The following is a 6,292-nucleotide window of genomic DNA, read 5'->3' as shown; positions in this document are numbered from 1 at the left end:
CTGCAATCACGAAATCCGATTATTAATGTATTTCAAAATTTAGCAATTATTCGCCAACCAAAATACAATGGCCTACTGAGGACCACGATCAAATAGCCTCATGTTGACCCCCCACACACAAAATGACCTTGTAAATATGAGAAATGTAACCCTCTTGTATTTTCATTGTGCCGCATCCACACCTTTGCTGCATTGCTTATTTGCACAAATTAAAATGGTCAATAATTCCCCCTCCCTAATTATTTAGAAATATTGAATGAACATGTTTAATAGCAACTATGCGGAGTACCAGCACCTATTAATTTTAGCCTCTAGAGTAGGCCTACCGGGACTTTTTAGTACCAAGACTTTACATAAGCCCGCAGACCCGCACTTGTTCTATTTCTCTCATGTACTTTGTGATACTCATACGATACCTTCAGTTCCTCAAAAATAAAACATAAGAGGATTCTTTTTTCTGCCTGTGGCCTATGTGTGCCATCATTTAGACATGCCAATGAAGCTGTAAACGTACTCATAAGTAGTGAATGATGACCCTGTTCTTTTTCTGCCTATTCTTGAAAAAATTATCACTCTGCTTTATCCAGCATCAACCCAACAAGGAAGCCTTGCCTGCGTGTTGGACGTCTATCGGTCACTTTCACCTGGTGGCCAACATGAGTTATTCCTGTGATAAAATGATGCCTTATAAGGAGGATTTGATGGATATCACAGAAAGACCAAATGATGAGTTGAGGTGAGTTTGTAAGCAAATAGTTGTGGAAAAATACTGCACGTTGTTAGTTTACAAAAGTGGCGGGGTTTTACTATACAAGGCCATGGTATTTATTTCTTTATTTTATTTTATTTCTGATTGTATGTTATCGCACCACTGCAGATGACAAACCACAGAAATAAGATTATTCAATCAAATTCCTCTCTATCATCCTAAAATACTGAGTGATATTATTTTAGACTAAAGTTTTCACAGCTCTTGTCTTTAATGTGGAGCTATACTTAATGTTGTGGCCAGTCAGTGTACGTTCTAATGACGGCACTTTGCAGTTTACCTGCAGAGAGATCAGGGCGGAGGCTCAACGCCTCCACAACTGCAAACAGATTCTTATCAGGCAGAAAAGAGTGGAAGACTTTAGGCTCTTTAGGCTTCAGTTTGTTGTTTTGTGCTGACTCTGGGACTTGAGAGTCAAAACACAGTAAGGCTCGTCTGTTTACATAGTACACATACACACAGAGGGGACTGAAAATACCTTCTAATTTGGGGGGGATGGGGCCTTTATTGTGTGTGTACTTAAACACAAGTGGATGTTTCTTCGATAACAGTCATCCGTTTGCCTGTGCACTCACGCCACCCCACAACAGTTTCCTTCCTTCTTCCATACATTTGCAACTCTAAATTTTAAGTAAAGTCAAGGTTGTTTATTCAGACCTTAATCACAAAAGAGTTTCAAAGTACCTCACAAGCCGACAGTTGACAAATACTTGCGCATTCAAAATGGTGGGCCTTCCGGTTTGAGCCCACTGATCCGGAAAGGCTACATGCTCCTGTCAGAACTTTGATTTCAACATAGGGCGGAATAAGTTAGTGTCAAACCAGGCTCTGAAAGCGGATAATTTTGGGGTTTACTTTGCACCACGAAAATACAAAAATCCCATTATAAAAGCCCGACGTACAGAAAAACATGTCGACTGATAGCCTAACGACTTCTCGTTCAAGATACAATACACCAAAACTGTTACCAGTCTTCCGTAGCCTGGTTACCATTATAGTTACACTCCTCTGTGGATCCTGGAGCTTTTGGTGACCAATTCACCAAATGATGATGTTTGCCATCTCCGCTTCACTCTATTTACACCTCCTTCTTAATGCTATTCTCTTTCACCTCCTTCCCTCCCAACTCCTGCCCCCTCGCATATCAGGTGTGTTACCTGAGCTCCACATGAATAGTTAATCAACATGAGACACCCAATCTACACAACGAGGACAGATCTCTCCCGTGAGTTATAGTTTTTTGTCTGTCTATAGGCTAAGTGTGCCTATGTTTGAAGAGAAGGAATCTGCATGCTGAAAAACACACATTCAAAAAGAGAAGAAATTAGATGTAGGTGGGGTGGAGAATGCAAATAGTGTTTTGATTGTGCCTGTGTGTAGGGTGAAACTGACACAGCAATGATTTGCTGGAAGCAGGGAGACATTTGCATAAGCTCAATTTTAAAAAATTGTTGCGTATCGGTATGTTTTTGTGCAATAAAGACACCCTTGGTATTCTTTTTTTCTTTTCTAAATGAATTGAATTTCCAATACTTTGCCTGTGATTAAGCAGAATAGAAGTTGGAAGAAATGAACTACAGTAAAAAAAATCAACTAGAGTCATTAGTTGTGAGAAAAAAATCAGCTTTCATTAATTAATCAATCACCTTTAATCAATCTTGATGTATTGTAGCGTCTGAAGACTGAGCAAGAAGACGTTATTTATCCCACAGCAGGGAAATTTGCTGTCGTTTGCTTCCCAAACAGGGGCACATTGCAGGCGGTACGTAAAAACAGTTCATATTATACGTAAATATTCTCAGTCATTTTATAAGCCAGTCCGTCCGTGTATGTAGTGTTACAAATTGAATTAAGAGACGTGTTTTGTTCCTGATAATTAAAGTTTAAATGCCTGTTTAAAAGGCACTTATTCAAATGAGCTCAATTTCTTTTGTGGTAAATGTTATGAGTAACAACAAAGGCGGGTTTATTACTTATTTTGAGTTAAAACGTTTTTTTGGGGGGATTTTGTAGGCTATTTATTTTCCAGGCAACATTTTGTATTTTTATGTTTAATTTGAAAGAAGACAATGCCTGAGAAATAAATATTAAACATTAAACTGATTTTTGTTTACTAATCAGTTGTGTTACTTTTTATTTGGAGAATCATCGACAAGTATGACTGAGGGGTACCCAGGTATGACAAAAAGGTTTGGTGGTACACGAGACAAAAAAGGTTGGGAGCCACTGTTATAGATGATAAAACAAAGATGGGTGGTGGGAAAAGATGACATGGACCTTCTTATGATCCCAACTCACGGACAAAAGTACAATACCACTTTTCCTACAAAACAGTGCATCACAAAATAAAATCCGGGTCAACTGACATCAATTTGAATAGAAATAGAGCTAAGATCAAAGTAATTAAAGAATAAGTGATACAATGGAACATGGGTCAAATAAAGAACTGTTTGCAAATTTAAAAATGCACAAGAAAAAAATAGCAGTAACAACACTATAAAATATGAATCAAGATAAAAAATACGGATGACTCAAAATGTTCATTTTTTCATTTATTTATATAAATTATTATTAATGACATGAAATAACAAACTATTGTACTATTAATTGGAGGACATCACACACAAGAAAATGTTAAATGTCTGTCACAGATGAACAAAAAAATCCAATTTGAAAAATCTTTATGTACCAGGACATAATCAAGAACTTTGTTTCGCATTCAAAGGCACTTGTGCAAATGTTCTCCTATTCTACACATGAGCTCTTTTAGGTGTCTGCTTATCTTCAGTAAATGAGAGAAGTGCTCATTATTCTGGATAAGAGCCTCTGTGTGTACTTATCTTATCTTGACCATAATTTACAGGGGAGCAGCACGGTGTGTCCTTACTTTAGTGCTACTTGTAGCTGGTAGGTAGTTCATGCTAATTTAACATCAAATCTCAAGTGTGTACACACTATAGAGGCTTCTTGGCCTTCAATTTTTCTTTTTTTTTTACCTTCATGTTAATAAAGTTGAATAACATTTTTGAAGAGTGATGTCATGGATATTATAACATCATTATAATATGATTATGTAAATCAATATATTAATCTATTATTATAATGCACATTTAGTAAATTCTTGAATGAATGGATCCGCAGCTGTCAGCTAAAAGTTGCATTTCGTGCCGAAGAGAAATCGTCATCCAATTACAACTATAAGTCAAAAATGAGAATGTCTACAATTATATTTTCACTCATGCACTGTAAACAAAGTGCTTCTTTTGGGTAGAATGTACAGTACAGTCAAATGTAATGTATAGTCATGGCCACCAGAGGGAGAGCAAACACCTTGGCAAAAAGCTCAGGAGCAGTTCTTGGTATCATTAGACAGATTTTCTGTGGCAGCACAATTTACTACCCCTGTTAAATAGAACAAGTTTGATTCCCAGGTCGGACTAATAGAAACAGCTTTCTGAGTGTACATTAGTGTACATCCCTTAACTTGTGAATGATGACATAAATGAGTTATAACTACAGTTGGTTGCCGCTTAGTGTGCATGACATTCATTATACAGAAACGTTCACTGGATAATTTATTTACAGGAAATAGCCAGTGTTGCAACATAATAAACATAAGTAACAAGTGCACCATTTTGTGGATTTTGGTTCATTGAAATGACAGCGTCACAAGGGAAGTCCTTTCAGCAATAAGAATGGAGGTCAAACCATTCAGCCATCAATTCCCTAGATCACTTCTGTTGCCTTCCCACTCACACTTGTCTCTTGGCTTCCTTTCCTTACCCAAGCTCACTCACTGGCTATGTAATCAGTCGTCTCAGCACTGGCTATTTTCTTTCTGTCTGCCTTATCGCTTCTCTGCAGTTTCCTTCTTTGTCATTACTATGCTATTAGCATTGCATCCTGGGGCTGAAACACTGACCTTATAGCCACAGCTATGCTCAAAACATCTGCCTATGCAAGATAACACATTCACCTTGCTACCTCTCACTAATATAAAATAATGTCCAAGAACAAATACACCTATAGATTTGTTTTTGCACTTAAAGAAGTGTATAAAAAAAAAACAGTGTTCACCACCTTTGGCCAACTGCAAGCTGAATTGACCAACTACAGTCAGAAATATTCCATGAAATACAATCTAAATGTAGAATGAAGTTGACTTTTTATTGTCAGATCTATGCCTACATAATGAAAACATTCCAAAGACACAATATGAGCTAAATTATCCGTAGGTGTGAATGGGAGTGCAAGGAAGAAACCTTCCAGGATGACCAGACTGCACTGGATGCCAAGTGGGCAGCACACATTCAATTCTGTAGAGTCAATTTCACTCTATATTGAGTCTATTTGGTCCCACTCTGAATAGAGTAAAATTTGCACTTGGAAGGGAGTCAAATACAGTGGAACCTCGGAGTTTGAACGTCTCGGAACTCGTACAATTCCGACTTCAACCAAGAAATCGGAGTAAAAAAATAGCCTCTGAGTTTGAACTCATTTTCGGAGTTCGAACACCCAAGCAAAGCAAGCTAAGTCGAACATCCCTTTAAAACGGGTAACCGAGTGAAGCCGAGTGAAGCTGAGCAATGCCGAATGCTCACGTTGCGGTAGTTGAGACGATGCACTGCTCATTTCCAATCAGATCGTGAATACTCCCGGAGGTGCTCCATTGATTTTTCCATGACAATTTTCTTCGCCATGGGCCCAAAAAAAGACAACCGTGCCAGTGGCAGCAAAAAAAAACCATACAGTGCTACAAACCACAGTGGAATTAAGAAGGAGATTATCGCGCAGTTGTAACCACTGTGACTACTTCTGTAAATACTGGCACAAGGACCCCCCTTAGCTGTTCAACAACGTGCCTGATGTTAAACAACGCACGCAAGGACCGCTTAGTTGTCTAACAATATGCCCAATGTAAAATACAGAAATTCAGCACTGAACTAAAGCTAGCATTAACATAGCATTTATCATCCACTGATGCCATCTCACCACAACAGGTAAGGTAAGGTATTGTTACTGTTTAAATACTGTACTGTAAATGTAAAAAAAAAACATACATAGAAATTAAAAATAGGAATTTTCTGTTTTTGGAGCTTGGGAACTGATTAATTGCATTTACATTATTTCCTATGGGAAAAAGTGTTTCGGAGGTTGAACAATTCGGACTTTGAACACTTCGCAGAAACAAATTATGTTCAAACTCCGAGGTACTGCTGTATTCAGAGTAAATTTTGTTCAAAGTGTTTTTAGTGTGTGCGAGAGAATTTGCCTATCACAACATCCTCACCTGCAATTTGACTAGTCAATTTAAAAAAAACTTTTTTAAGTTACACAAGGGTTGAGGAACAAACTCACAACCTTCAACTTGGAAGACTGCCACTCTACCACCTGAGCGATGCCACTCCTAATGTTTGATTATATCCAAGATTTACGAAGATTCCAGCGGACATGAGTGATATACTAATACTGTACACAGCAGGAGCTTCATGGCTCAGGGAGTAGATTGGCTTTCTCCCAACC

The sequence above is a fragment of the Leptonotus elevatus genome, chromosome 8 (genome assembly GCF_054856555.1).
Source record: "Leptonotus elevatus isolate MCC_2025b chromosome 8, RoL_Lele_1.0, whole genome shotgun sequence".
Taxonomy (NCBI): domain Eukaryota; kingdom Metazoa; phylum Chordata; class Actinopteri; order Syngnathiformes; family Syngnathidae; genus Leptonotus; species Leptonotus elevatus.
This window is presented reverse-complemented; position numbering follows the sequence as displayed.